The sequence below is a fragment of the Apostichopus japonicus genome, chromosome 6, assembly GCF_037975245.1.
Source record: "Apostichopus japonicus isolate 1M-3 chromosome 6, ASM3797524v1, whole genome shotgun sequence".
In the NCBI taxonomy this organism is placed as follows: Eukaryota; Metazoa; Echinodermata; class Holothuroidea; order Aspidochirotida; family Stichopodidae; genus Apostichopus; species Apostichopus japonicus.
Window position 1 is genome coordinate 14,769,421 of NC_092566.1, and position 15,878 is coordinate 14,785,298.

The following is a 15,878-nucleotide window of genomic DNA, read 5'->3' on the forward strand; positions in this document are numbered from 1 at the left end:
AGTACCTGGCTAAGCGAAGAATATAGTATATATGTACACAAATTGCTCGTTGTCACTTATTTTTGTGCGGCGTATTTGCAAGTTTTCTGATGACGTAGGCGCATTTCTATTCTCTGATTGGATACATTTTTCAGTGGAATACAGAGACTGAAAATGGTAAGATGCCATGCCACATGTGATTAGCTGATTGGTTAATACAGTCAGTCCAAAACAGCGACTGAACGGTGTAACTGATAATATAGTCTAAGTAGGTGTTTCTCAGTCTAAGCTCAGTGTATAACACTGAAACAAATTTCAGTCTCACAGAAGACTGTATTCTTCAGTCTAACATTTTAAGAGAGCAAGCTTTGTTGATGGCTCTAAGAATGAAACGACTGATTCAGAAATAGTCGATCGTGCAAACAAATGATGGTATGACGTCGGCGTATATTTCAAGTCCCATATTCTGCCGACGTACTGTATACTACACAATTTATATTTCACGCTACGTGTTCGATCACTAGAAGGCGACAGTAACAGAGTTCACCTTCTTAGGTAACAAACATATCTGTTATAAAATGACGAGATTTTATCTAACTATTTAAAGAGATTATCACAGACGTATAGGTAAAAAAGAGAGATTGTTGGTTTTTGCCTCGTTACTACATTTGAATGTATGTTTCCACAGAAATATTGACAACGTAGAGTATCTTAGTAATCATTGTGGAAAATATTTATGTATGTAATAACATTTGTAACTCTTCAAAGAATATTATTCCTATGGTAAATATCATTGCTTAAATATATTTCATTCTGAAATGTTAAGCATTGAAAATGCATGGCTTAGCAAATGAGGGAAGAGGGGGGGGGGGGCAGTGGAAGGATTCAAAACAGGTTCCACAGGAAGCTGCATAAATTAGTAGAAATAAATACGTGCATAACGTAAGCATGAATCACTCTCCTTGATGATATTAAACACCTTTGACAACACAACTGCACGCTTCCTTGAGTACTCGAAGCCAGTATAAATCCTAGCGTAAAGTTCAATTTGACATCAAACTCATCCGGGCTCACTATTTTTTTCTCTCTAACTCTCTCTCTCTCTCTCTCACTCTCAACAAAACAACTCGAACAACCTTGTGGGCTGTTATCAAATTTTCTTGCAACTGGTTCCGGACAGAGAAAACGTTCAATTCAATTTACCAACGTACAATTAGGGCAGAATTCATTCCAGGTATATGCTGTTCTGTTAGTCCTCTTTTTGTAACACATCAAACATTTTTGAAATGGCGGCCGGCATATAACATGTGCACAATGTAACTACTTCTTCTTATTCTGATTCTAATTCTCCTTCTTCTTCTTTTTCTTGTTCTGTTTTCTTGGGCGCTGCTCAGCTGGCAGCGCTGTCCTTCTTAATTAAATCACCGGGCAGAAAACACCTAAAAAGGTGGAAATTCTGCAAATCAAGGGTGATATTTTTTTCCTGAAAGGGATAGGCTAAGATTGTCAAGTGACTTATTTAGCATTTATTAAATGGAGCGTGGCGGACTGTTGTGTACTGAACAAACAAAAACACTTGCAATATTACGAACTTGATGCAATGTGAAAGATATTTTCTTTTCACAAACTCTACCTACTTGACTGATATCTAGGTCTAGAAAATACACGGTGATCTTACTAATGTGACACAAAATACACCTTGTAACACCGATGTTTTTTTTCCTTCATTTTTGTCTCCACATTCTGTTCGTCTGCCATTTTCAATTACGACTAAGACAACTCAGTGGTTACGAACTAAAATGTAAACACAAGTTACCTATTTCTTGTTATCATTTGGGCGTACTTCTTTAGCGCTATAGAAATTGTATAGATATTTAAGCTAATGACATAATACAACAACGCTTTGCTCGATATCATATATATATATATATATATATATATATATATATATATATATATATATATATATATATATATATATATATATATATATACATATATATACATATAGATCACATTGGATCATCTTCTCTGCACAACGTACATGCACAAGCGCATTAACCTGCCGTTGCACTCAATCATAAGAAACTGATATTAATACGATCTCAGGACTGTTGAAAGATTTAGAGCTGCAACCTGTACTATGGCTGTAAGGTGGATAGTATATTCGAGAAGGAGCTGAAATGTCTTTAAGTGATATAGCCAGTAAAAAGCCATCAATTTATAAATGAGGCTCATAACCCGATTTGCCATCTGCACATTTATTGCTTTGATAGTTATACCCTTGGATGAGGTTTCAAACTCGGAATATACATGCTTATTATTGGTCGAGCGTTCGATAGAGGATATAGGTTTAGATATTATGTTGCAACATCTGTCGTTTGCTTTCGTAGGAGAACTTCTGATTGACATATAGCCTACCATTCGAAGCGCACACTATAAGCCAAAGCCTTTACTCATGACTAGAAAGTAATGAATATAGAAAAGGAGAGCGCAAGACTGAGACGACGCTTTGTTCTCTTTTTTGCAGTCTGTCCTTTTCTTCTCTCTCTCTCTCTCTCTTTCTGTGTTCTGTTTGTTTGTTTGTTTGTTTTTGTTTGTATTTTTTTGTATTTAACTTGGGTGAGTGATAGACAACGTATAACAACCAGTATGTCACTGTATGTTTTAAAATTGAAAATTAAGCTTGAGATGAGATGCTTGTTTTAACATCTAAATCAATTAACAACAACAGCTAGAAGTACTACATGTTTTGTTATAAAAAAATAAAAAACAGATTTGAGGAACACACGGTCAGATCTGGCAAACAGATCGACATAGGGAAGGATTAATGAATGGTAAATTTATCGATCAAAAAGTCGATCGGTCCTTCGAACTATTGTGAGGTCAGTTGATCAAACGATTGAACGAACAAATTGACGAATGGACGAACGGACGAACTGACAAAGTGACAAACATATACAAACAAAGGAAAGAACGATATTTTCCATCGGGTGAAATATCTCGTAGAGATCTCGTAGAGAGTTTCCAAGTACAATATATCGAAGAAATAAAATATCAAATTTTATCCTCAAAAATATGACAAACTTGCTAACAAAATGGCCTCAAGTTTTCTAAACATTTTTGACCAAAAACAAAAATGTCAGTCATTTCTTTGTAATGCATGAGTGTTTTTTGTCTTTAATACACTTCTGCACTTATCCGATCAGACAGAAACTCTCGAAGATGACAAAGTTCTTCGTCAATATCAAATCACAGCTCCAGGTTTGAAATAAATATACTCCAAATGGAGTAAACAACCCTTTCAATGTTGCCATTCAAATATTACTTCCCGTGCAATATTCTCAATTACGTGGATTTCTTTCTTTCTTTTCAAAATATCGACAGAAATGGTTTATAATTTGTTTTTATGTGTTTGAAGTGTGAAGAGAAGAATTTGAGAAATTCCTCAACGACGATGGATTCCTATATATAGGTAAACCTGTAGTAGTAGTAGTAGCAGGAGTGAGCTACCGTCTAGTTACAATTAGAATAAAGTTACTTGAATAGAAACAATTGTAATATGAAGCTATCAGGGGAAGGGGACATGGGGGTGGGGTGAGGGTGTCAAGCGAGGTGTAAGGACATGGTAAAAATGCATCACTTTGTGGAAAGTAGGCGTGATATAACCTTTCAATTCCGAATTATTATTATAGTTAGGCTTTGAAGTCATTGTTTTGAAGTCACTCCAGGAAACACCATGTGCCATGAATTTGTGACAGGCTCAGCTTAATTTATCCTTGTTGAGCAATCTTTCAACTTGCTGCTCAAAGTGTTATCGGAAAGGATATTGTTGTTTTTGGGTTTGAAAATCATGATCTTCGTTAATTTAATGACATATTGTTGCTGGCATCTTTCATTTAATGACAACGTAACACACTTGACCTAATTAGAACATCTGTTTTATTGAAACTGAATTTTGCTATTTTCTGGTTCTTCAATCTTAGTGTTCATCTTAATGTATTATTATGTATGGAAATATAATTTATTGTACGGTATTGTATTATTACGGGAAATATAGTAAATGTCCTTTCCTGGAGCATCTGGCGCTCCAAATTATCGCCAGACATTTACATTGTTTTCATAAGAGATAATAATATTTCACAGAAAGTGGACTTTTTTTTAGCGACACAATAAAATTCTTATTTGCAACTTGAGCATGATTCACCATTTTTGGGGGGAGGGGGCGTATATTTGGAGGCAATACCGATGAGCTCGAGTCAAAACGAAATACAATTTAGAATATTTTAGGCCGTCAAGAATGCATCACTATTAAGGACAATTTTTTGTTGCTCAAAGTCATGAGACAAAATGAAGTATGACGTCACAACCGATCACCAATCACGTTCAATTGCCTTCAATTACATTAATAAAAATGTGTCATGACGTGAAATGCGCATGCTCAAGTGTGACTATAACAATATACACACGTTTTCATAGATTGGGTGGAGCTTGATTAAATTCCTGATGAGTCAGAAGATAACTTAATAGTAGCTTGTTCCTCTAACGCTAACATTTTTTTTTCTAATTATATCAGTAAGTGTGACGTCAGATGGTTGCATAATATTTGTCCGTTGATTTTTTGTTCTTTTCTTTGTCTTCATGCTAACCGTTCTTTAATCTCAAAAGACCTATAAGATACCACAAAAGTGTACTTGGAAGCCGTACAGTCCTTCGCAAACTCGTACACGTTGCCGTGTAGCTTGTCCTTAGTTTCACATTGACTTGAAATTGGTCATCAATTCCCAAAGTAATTATTTTCTGACGTCTACATGTATACACACTGCACCCTTAACTTCTTTTTCCTCTGTCTGTTCATGGTCTGTATTTAAGATTTTGCTAAACAATATTCTTCAGTTCCTGAACAATTCCACTGTGCACTGTCCTTTCTTGGTAATTAATATTGCAACAAGCCATGTATCTGCTTCCAAATACACATATATGACACATTTCTGAATTAATCGTATTTTTCACCCTCGTAGGATAAAATTCCTTATGCCATCAATTAAACTAGAAATAGTAGACAAGGTAGTCTTCTTTGAAATCTTCAGTTTACGTCAAAGCCATTTGATTGGAACTTATTTAGCTAGATTATGGCACGATTTCAACTTCAAATATCACTAAAAGTATCTAGAATCTGTACTATATCATCTTTTCTCTTTTCTTTCTTTAGGTTTTATATTTTTTTGTTTAGCATCGAATAGTCCTTTTCTCTTTATGTGAGAGCGATATGTATCAACTGCCCAGATTTATAACTTCAGTAACGATCAAATTGGTTAGGAAATTTATGATTCTTACGAGACGAAAAAGCTGGTTCAATAAAATCGAGAACTAGAACGAAATAGCAGCATGGTGGACGTTAAAAAATATAATGTGCATATATGAAAGAAGAAACTGATTCGGGTTCTGCATAAGTTTCCAGATTGAGAGTAATAATTGGATGATCTTATTAATATCATATTTTGCTGTTGTTGTTGGTTACTTCTTTATTTCTCAATTTTGTTGAAAAAGGAATTGTAATAATGTTTCTCTCTTGACGATTTACGATGTTTTCAAGCACTTATTGCATTTCTTACACAAAATGTTGAAAGTTGTTTGCAATTGGACGTCCCTCGTTAATGTATAGTTCGTTAAACGCGTCTGTGTATATATTACCTTTATAATTTATATATATATATATATATATATAGGTTATTATCTTAACTATACTGCAATATTTAAGGCCACATTATGGCAACCGTAAACAATTCCCGTCCAACTGTTGTTTTATCTATTTATCAAACTCAACAAGGATCTATAATATCAAGGTATGTCCTATATTAAACAATATCACCAAATTCCCATATGGAAACGTGGACCATCATGAAAACCCGAAATTACTTCATGTTATTGGCTAATTAATAAACTACTCAAACAATATGCTATCATTAACAGTCATTTCCTCAATATTAATCAATTTTGTTCCCTATCATTACTATCATCACGATATACCTAAAAAATCGTCAAGATTCTAGTCCGTAACATTTCATGTTCAGTTGCAAACCCCTTTCACCATCTGAATCTATAAAGCGAACAAAACTTCCGGTTACCTTCTTTCACAAGTTACCATTCAACTACCACCTTCAACAACATCAAAAAAGTACAAACGACAAAGTTCAGATAGTATAGTAAACTCGGTTATTTAGCTCTTTTTTATGCTTCATATGAATGGGTTTTACGTAATTGGATTAGCTATCTTTTATAGCATGTCGCCAGTTTCCATATTACCGCCCGGTTTGAGACTGATCAAAAGATAGCCTGATCTATGAAATGTTTACGATAAGTTTCTATCCAACGCTACGGTTGTTTATAATCAATAAACATAGCCAGAACCCAGCAGGTAAAGGGGAAAAATGGTTAGGATCTTAAATTATCTAGCCAAGGTGACCATATCGATTGACTTCAATTTTCCAAAACGGTTACTATGGTTACTGTAACAAAAATGCATGAAGAGTTTCACACAAATAAGGTAAAATGACATAGGTTGCACACCCTCTTATTAGCGGTGAACCGAGCGATTTTTCCCATAATTTAATTTCATTATTGAATATTCTTTACTAATATTACAAATATTCAGCAAGCATGCTTTGCATTATATCATTTTAGGTGAAGGCTAAATGTAACGCTCTGTGTGTGTCTCTCTCTCTCTCTCTGGCATCGCACAGAATATATTCCGAGTTTCCAACAGACAATTCATCTTATGACTTCTACGCACACTATATCGGTCTTTAGTAACAGCATTGTAATCACGTCATTACGTCATCATGACATTACATTAGCCATAGTTACGGAATTCAATACAATATGGCTGAAGTGCATCATCACATCTGTAACTTGATCGTATATAGTCTTTACTCTATGTTATACGTGTGTATTATGGGAGCATGCACTCAACTGACTATAAAGGGTCAAGCTGCCCTCTTTCTACACGGATGCATTTTTAAACCAGATCAACCCCATCACATTGTGTCTCTACCACACTCCCACTTTCCCTATCTGTTCGGACTATTTCATATCCACCTCCATCAAGTTTAATCAATAATTTAATTAAGATATCCGTACTTCAACTATATGTCAATTCTAGCACGTAGGCTTGCAATATGGTATATTCTTTCTCCGTTAGGCTATCCCGTTATCATCATCATCATCACGACGATGTGTAGATGATGCGTCACTTAATACTGCCATGCTAAATCTCGTTGCAATTCGACATCTATTCTAGCACTGATATGGTTTCTAAAGTCTAACATAAAATTTCCTTTTACTGAAAAAAAAGGCCAGATTGAAAGCAAAACGCTTCATTTGTCACGTTTACAACAAAAATATTCTATTCCAGTATAACTTTCATGTATTACACCAAACAAAAAAAGACCCACTCATAGGCCTCGATGAACTTCGGATTTTGTAGGCTTACGTTAATATGACGAATGCCTTCACCGTGGACCATTTGTCACTGCCTAAAATTCAGAATAGCTCTATGCATTATAGAAAGAAAAAATACTTTATAGCCCTTGAAGTGTAAAAGTGTGATCGTTATTACGAAGGTCTTGTTTAAAAACAAGAGGGAGAAGCGACATATGATCAAGAATATATTACGATATATCATTCTGTCTGCTTTATATTCTCTTTTGGCTAATGGGTCCTCAAGGGTAATGTTAAATACTTGAGTCTACTATCCATATCGAGGTTTCTTTTCGTCTGACTTCTTACACGTCATATTTTGCTTAATTATATATTAGGGCAGACAGGATTTTTATTTTATTTTAAACGTGTCACCCTGTAACCATGTGAACAAACGTATAATCAAATTAGCAAGTGAAATTAAAAAAGCAGGTCTTAACGTATTCAGGTGTGCATTCATTCTCTTTCGTATCAGTATTTGATCTTTGCTCTATAGCACAAGGAAAAAAGTATATATCTGGAGCCCGTTTGAAATATTGCGACCACAGTAAATGTCAGTCGACGCACTATAATATAGAACAAATAGATGCACGTCTCACCCAGACGAACAAGAAACGACTTATGAAGTAACAGTGATTACTTCCACATATCCGTATTAACCGCTGAATGGGAGGAAACATCCACTTTACACATTTCTTTGAAGAAAAACATAACAAATAATTATTAAGGTTCCGTGTATTATAAGTGAAATTAAAACCGTCCAAGGTATGAGGATCAGATGATAAATTGTTAATCTTGTTAAAGTCGAAATTGTCTATGTTTTTATTATAATTATGCAATTGTAAACAGAAGGGTTGGTTTTTGGGTAAAGGGATGGGGTAACAATTACTTTAAACTTCATATCAATGAATTTGGAAAAGGAGAAACTACAGAAACGGATTTTCTTTGTCATAATGCAACAAATTTATTAGAACTAAAGGTACAACCTATGAACACTTCATGAGAAAGTCGGAACATACATAGCATCTCATATCTTTACACAAGAAACACGGAATACAGACGTAACAGACCCACAAAATTGTCAGTTACTCAATTACTGCTGAATTCAAGGGCAGCTTTCCAAACTCTAGCATTTTCATCGTCACCGAGTAAATTATTCGTGAAAAGGAATATATGTGGAATATTTTCTTAGTAATATATTTCCCTATAAGTTTATTTGCCCGTTAATATTAAATATTCTTCGGTGTATTTTGTGTTGGTTAACTTCAAGGTTTCATCCTTTTTTTTTTCTATTTTTTTTCTTCCACGACAAATATTAACTGAAAATATTTTCATATATATTTGATATTCTGATATTAAGTTAAATGTTTAAAACAAATAACGGTTCTCATTTTCTATGGGGTTTGAATAAAGTCAGATAACACCTTCGTTTTTGTGATTGCGTATATCTTTATATGTTTATACTCTTTTACTGTTCCATCACCACGCGTCCCAATAACAGACAGCTTATAGCAAATCAGTAAAAAAGCGATGAAGTTATGACATCATCAGCATCATCATCAGCATCACATCTGTATGACGTCATATTCCTATTCGATGAAGGTGTCTCTTAAAGGCCGTAACTTAAGCAGGTATTAAGAGCAGCTAGGAAATTGAAATATTTGACAAATTTGGCATTTTGCTTTTGTCGCAATGAGCCTGTTTTGCGGTAGAGTTTCATTACAATTATTAGAACTATCGGACGTACGTAGGATTAGACAGTGGTAGTTATAGACAGTGTTGAAAACCTCTCAAATGTCAAAACGCGATAGATGTGTATATATATATATATGCATATATGATATTTTCTCATGTTACTTTTAGTATTCGAAAACTTCAATAAGTTATCCTTTCTTTCTTTAATAATAACAGTTTGATACATATCTTATGTTTATATTTTCCCCTCTTGTGTAAGAGTACCGTATATCTCTAAAGGAGTTTCTTGTTTTTTTTTTTTTTTTTTTGCTAATTGGAGATACACTTGTTTACTAGGAAATATTAATGAAATTATTCCAATATCGGTATACGGTATAAATGCAAATTGTATTTGAGAATAAAGAGGCTAGAGGCTGATAAAGTTGTATATATGTACATACTAAAGGGATGGTGTAACATACACGTTGACTTGAAATTAGTTCACACGAGTATACCGTACTAAAACATGAATCAAAAATTAAATTGAAATGATTAAAAATAATTTCAGTGAGCGGTCAATTAAAAACAGATTTATGTAAAGGCAAGTCAGTTAAACAGAAAGGTCATTACTTGTTGGTGGGATTTATCTCAAGGTACTTAATTAATGCATTATGGTCCGATGTAGTTGTTAATTACAGCTAATAAATGTCCTGTGTTTCGAGCTATGAATTAAAAAAATATAGTGATCTGGAGATAAATTGTGAGGCTTTTTGTCTTTACTTTTTTATATACAAATGTCATTTAAGCATATAGTTAAAATCATGTTATATCAAACTTGCTGAGAAAATATGTATTTCAAAGCGATGGGTATACATAAATATCACGTGGTTGGTGAGGATCTTCTCTTGCAAGGCTTAGGTTTTATATGCATCTTTCGTGTTCTTTTGATGCAAATATTTTAATGCCCTTCAATAATGGCCTTTAATCAATGTCCTTTCAATAACTGTTATAGACAAGCCAATCCGAGACGCGTATTTTTTTACTTTGAAAGAAAATGTGTTGTCTTAATGCTCATGCAGTTGTTCTCCTTTCAGCGCTAGTACCAAGTGTGAGAACATATACGGAAACAGATTTATCAAGCATCTGGCAACGAATGTTAATTTATGCTGCACGTTTTCTTGTTTTCACTTACTTCACCCTCACCCTTTGTCTTACCCAGAATAATAAACTTGGGTAAGGTTAATGTTAAGAGTTTGCGAGATCTGTTTAAACTAAAACAAGAATATCTGTGCAATATCTTATCATTTATTCTGCCCAAACTATACATGGAAAGAACCTATTGCTTATATGACACACACCAAAGAAATCATCAACTATTTATCATCTTGATGTATAGGCCTGTTAGCCTAACGTAGTGATCTATATTATTCTCAATATTCGGCTTTGGAAATTGAAAAGCCACCGGTCATTTCACAGCAGGTGTTTTTTTTTCTATATCTCTCATACACTGTGATAACTTCTAAATATGTTAACTTCAATCTCAAATCCTCATTTCTGTTTAAAATTTCTTAGCATCCGAATACAATGTCATCTACATACTTTATCTGCTGTCTGTGATATGCGTTTTGTGCACATATGAAAGTGATTTTAAGTTAACACTTCCGTCAAACCTAATTAGTTTCTGATAATTGGAAATGGTATATTCAGTTGATATAGCAAATGCTTTTATGTTAAGACTTCATCCTCATCAATAATAAAGACAACAGAGTTCGCGATATCGTCATTTAGCAAATTTGTGAAATAATAACTTATACTCAAGGCAATAATCAACAGCTGAAACACATTAGTGACCATATTTTCAATAAAAATTATCTGAGAATTATAATATGCCCCTACACCGATGACGCCAAACCCCCCAGTTCGTATCTGTTTATTAATTACTTTATAACGTCTAACAACCGTCGACGAATAACATTTCTTTAAATTTATTGTAAACTTACTGGGCATTATTTAACAAAACAAACTTATTTCCCGAAAGAAGCTCAGGGCATGAAAAGAACTACCGTATTTATAATCGGGTCATATCAGCATATATAAAAATTCATGTTTATCCATAGTTTAGTCCTTTACAATAATTTTTCAGACTAAAGCACAAGAGAAAAACCGTTAACTCTCGTGACGATTATAGCATGAAATGTATCACGTGATCTCGTTAAGAAATTTTATTATTATTTAACGGTAATCAATTTTTCTTTTTCGTCAGCTTCGACAAAGACCACGGAGGCGTAAGAAAGGTAGCTGTTTTCTTTTTATCAATAAATCGATCAGTTTTGGCGTCGCTTTCACTGATATTCAAACAATTTTTTGGTAGCATTTTTTTTCACTTTCAAACAAGCTAACATGAACAATGTAATTGAATACTACAGTTTTCTGCAGCATCTTAAAACGCAACGATAACTACGGAAGGACAGGTTCCCATCGCTTCTAGCAAAATATTGCTTTCTTTCTTTTACCGTCTTTAATTTTAAGTTTAATAAACTGTCTGTGATATTTTGTTTCTGTTAAAATGATAATATATCATTATTGCATATTTAACTACACCATGCATTCATCATCCTAGGGTTGGTCAAGTTTCTAAGTTTAAAGTGCCTATTGTTGTCTATGTGTAAGCTTAACTTACTTATGCCTTAAGGATAAACGCATTGTCTGATCCAAAATAACCGTACAAAGCGTACTCTGGTCCTTTTACCAATTACCCTACATCTAAATCCAAATTATTTCTATATATTCCTTAATTTAGACACGTGTTTGTGTCTCTTCTTTCTTTTTCTGCAACCGATACAAGATGTCACAAAAAAAACAGAACAAAGAAATATAGTTAAAAAATGTGATATCTTACCTCGATGGGAAATCTCTCTAAGATGTTTTTTCCTGAACTATATTTTGTTGTCTTACTTCCTCCGTTTTTGTGTTTTACTCTTATTCATTCACCGATCGTGATTTATTCCGGAAACCGAGTCTGTGTCTCAAAAACTTCCTCGCGATCCTGAGGCAACGTTCTCTGTACTGAGAGTCAATCCGAACTGAACGCGAACAAACATGTCCTCAGTCAGGGAGTTAATACTCTCACTACATCCGAAGTCAGTTTCTCGTCTTATCGATTAGTTAGTGCACTGAGAGAGAGAGAGAAAAAAGTTAATAAACGCAGTCTGAGATTGCGCACTTGCGCTATCACTCTATAGCCAATCAGCTCGTAGATGACAAAAAAAAATCGTCCTTTATAATATAACGTCGCGAAAGACTGGCATTGATGAATTCAATAAACGAACTGGATTATGCTGAAGCAATTTACGTCCGTCCGTTAAAATCCCTGGGAGAGTTTGATGTTTAACTGCAATTGGCAAAGTTAATTTAAAAGTAAAAAAAAAAAATCTTTTATGTAATAATAATAAGGAAACTTCCGATGATATGAAACTGATCGGGCGAATCAACCTTTTCCTCTATTTTACAGTTTTGTTTTTTTGTAAAGATGATTTCTCAGGAATTGATATTTTTCCTGTTTTAGTCGAGAGCCACGATACGATTTTCACGACGTAATTTTAAGTAATACACGAACAGTCCTGTGATGAAGACCTCTCCACCATTGAAGCTTTGTAATACGTCACAAAAACCCGAATGAGGAATTACTAGGACTCGTGTCAGTCGGTTCTTCGTCATGACGTCTATATATATATATATATATATATATATATATATATATATCAGCCAAATTTACGTTACATGCATTTTTGTACTCATTTTATTATACAGACCTAATTGATAAACAATTACCGTAGAAACACGGACTACAGTAGTCCGCATTCCATCACTATGCACATATCCATGTGCAGCTGTACAGCATTCAAGTACAACATACGATTGATCTAACATGCCTGATGGAAACAGTAAGTTACCTATCATGTAGTATAAGTCTGGCTTAAAGGTATATTTCTTAGGTGGATGTTGATCGCTAAAAACAATGCTGGTCATTTCTTTGTTTCTGCTTCTTTTGCTGCAGTTATTGTTCAGACCACATCAACATATTATCTTCTATCTCAAAGCCAAGATTGTTTCCGTGAATTTATGTGGCAACTGCAGAGTAATGGTGTCGTCATGGCAATTCAGCCGAATTCGTTTTACATATTGGTTGAATGTATTTTGCTAGAGTTTCTAAATGTAGAGCAAAGCGACAGCTGAGCAAATAATCACATCACATTGTATCACGATTTAAGGAGATATCAACAATTAACCTCAAATAAGACAGGAACGATTCTGAAGACGATTTGCCGTTATAACATCACAGACCACCAAACTGGGATCCATTGCTTGGAATGTAGTATACATGATGATAGACACACTTATACAATGTTTGCAGTAGGGTCGAATAGAAACAAATAATCCCCAGCTAAACAAACATTAGCGTTCCTTCAGTAAGTTTAAATTTCGTTAAAAGTCGATTTATTTTCATTTTGAAGTAATAAAATACCAAAATAGCCACACTGAAGTTTGCGATGCGTATGTGTGTTACACCCCACCCCTTCTGTTACAAATGATTATAAGTAATTATTAGTACAAGACAAGTATGAAGAGAAAGCATATCATATAGCATACCAAAGACATACCATAAATATATATAAGGTATTGTTTGATACAGGTGACAAACGACTACAGTGGAATTACGACCTTCCTTACCGGTTTCGAACCTCTGGACATACAATCAGCTTCCATAGCCTAGCGGTTAGGGTGTCCGCATATAAAGCGGGAGGCCCGGGTTCGAATCCCGGTGGAGACTGGAAGTTGTTTCACTGTTCTGGGTATTCCAACTCACTACGATTTTAATTATATATATATATATATATATCCGCATATAAAGCGGGAGGCCCGGGTTCGAATCCGGGTGGAGGCTGGCAGTTTTTTCACTCTTCTCGATTTTTCAACTCACTACAATTTCAATTATATATATATATATATTCAATATATAAATACATACATTTAAGTAGTACACAAATTATCTTTGGAGTTACTTACCGTTGTGTACGGTACCTCTCGTTGATGCTTACAATACTTGTTTTTCTTCTAGCACGAGGCATATTTTCAGGTTATTAGATTGGGAAGTTCGACACTTGAGAGAGCACTTGTCTGATTCTAGCATTCCTTTGCCGTGAGCTACATTGAAACATGGAGGGCACAGTGAAGAGACGTACGTAGGAGTACTACTAGTGGATATTGTTAGTGAGGTTCACTGCAGAACGTTGCAAGGTTCATCTGAAAAGAAATAGTTTAGTTGTATTCATAAAGATAAGGTATGCGAGCGAACTCGTTTTGTTATCCGTGCGTTACAATGCTGAGATATTACGCGGGGGATAAGAATAAGCCCACAGATACGACTTTAACTTAACGTGGTAGGCTTGGGCGTCGGTTGAAGGGGGTGCCACTCGGTCAATGCCAGCGCCACCGCCCCCCCCCCCCCCCCGTCCAACATTGACACGCCGACGGGGATTGAGTATTCATGAATGCCCTCATCGTAGCCCATATGACAACATCTTCGAAGCTGTATAGGCGAGCTTTCCTTTATTTCACAGTGTACTTTGTACGGAATGTGACCAAAAATAGAGCCTAGTCTTGAATAACTTGATCCACATCCACCCAGCACCTCCCCCTTCTCAGCCTTCTCAACCCCAGTCCCCTTACATCGAGACTGTTACCGTATTCACGATGACGATTTTACGTCACGTGAGTATCACGATTCTCTTGGAAATGGGATAGATACTACGCGTAATATCCTGAGTAATCTCCTTGTGTACTGTTTACACGTTATTATAATGTACGCCGCCTTCACGCCCTGTATACTTCTTTCAATGTCTCTTCGCATAAATATCTTTTCCTTCCCAGTATCCGAAACATGTCAAATATTCGTCAGGACAAAATGAAACCTACCTTATTTACATTTAGCATAAAGAGTTACAATGGTAATTAGACAGGCAGAATGACTCGGATTACGTAATAGCTGACAGGCCTTTCACAACATATGTGAGACTTTTTGAGCGATGGACTTATAAGGAACCTCCACACAAAAGATCGTAACAATATCGATATACCTGTATGGTAGACAAACCATGGTTGCTGGGCTATACTAAACTGGTTGAAACAATAAGAGCCCTATAGTAGTTGTGTGGGAGTGTATTAACTGGTTTGAAGTGTAGTTAAATCAACCGGGTGTAGTGATATTGACATTAATATACCAAGGTACATCAGGTATATCAAAAACATATCAGCTTCTATTTTTAGAATTGTCCTGCAAGAAGGAAACTCATGAGCATTTCCTATTGTATTGTTTTTAATTATTATCATTATTTTTTGAATTTATGAACCCTTGCATGAATAAAATATGAACTTCAATGTGGGCAATTTGTAATATGATAAATGGGACTTACAGTAGTGTGTGTAATATGGCAAATGGTTCCAAAGTCACTCTAAATTATAGGGATATTATGAGTATTATAGTTTTTCAATGCCATATCCTCTACAGATGTCATTTTGATTGTGCAATAATAAAAACACTTTTCCTTTTCTTATGTCCAGAGTATTGCATGCTAAATTTTTGTAAATATAGTAACTTACCTCACTACTGTTATACCTGTCTCCTCCTACCTATGCACTCTTATCTATTTGGTGTATAAGTATATAAGTACTGTTAAGGAACCTAA

At 34.8% G+C, this 15,878-nt stretch overlaps 1 protein-coding gene and 1 non-coding gene across 7 annotated transcripts in view; one reads left to right on the forward strand and one right to left on the reverse strand.

Annotated features, from left to right (window-relative positions):
• LOC139969072 (probable vesicular acetylcholine transporter-B) overlaps positions 1-15,878 on the reverse strand; it is a 190,982-nt gene that overhangs the window by 108,198 nt on the left and 66,906 nt on the right. For 3 of the 6 annotated variants that reach the window (XM_071973829.1, XM_071973828.1, XM_071973833.1), the window contains 2 exons: positions 14,200-14,436; positions 12,032-12,305 (listed from right to left, as the gene is read on the reverse strand). The gene's annotated coding sequence lies outside the window, so the exon portion shown is untranslated. Of the gene's footprint in view, positions 1-12,031; positions 12,306-14,199; positions 14,521-15,878 lie in introns of those variants that run through there. The other 3 variants (XM_071973831.1, XM_071973834.1, XM_071973830.1) reach the window with 2 other exon arrangements.
• On the forward strand, positions 13,892-13,963 carry Trnay-aua (transfer RNA tyrosine (anticodon AUA)). Its single transcript has one exon. It is a non-coding gene; the product is annotated as a tRNA-Tyr (tRNA).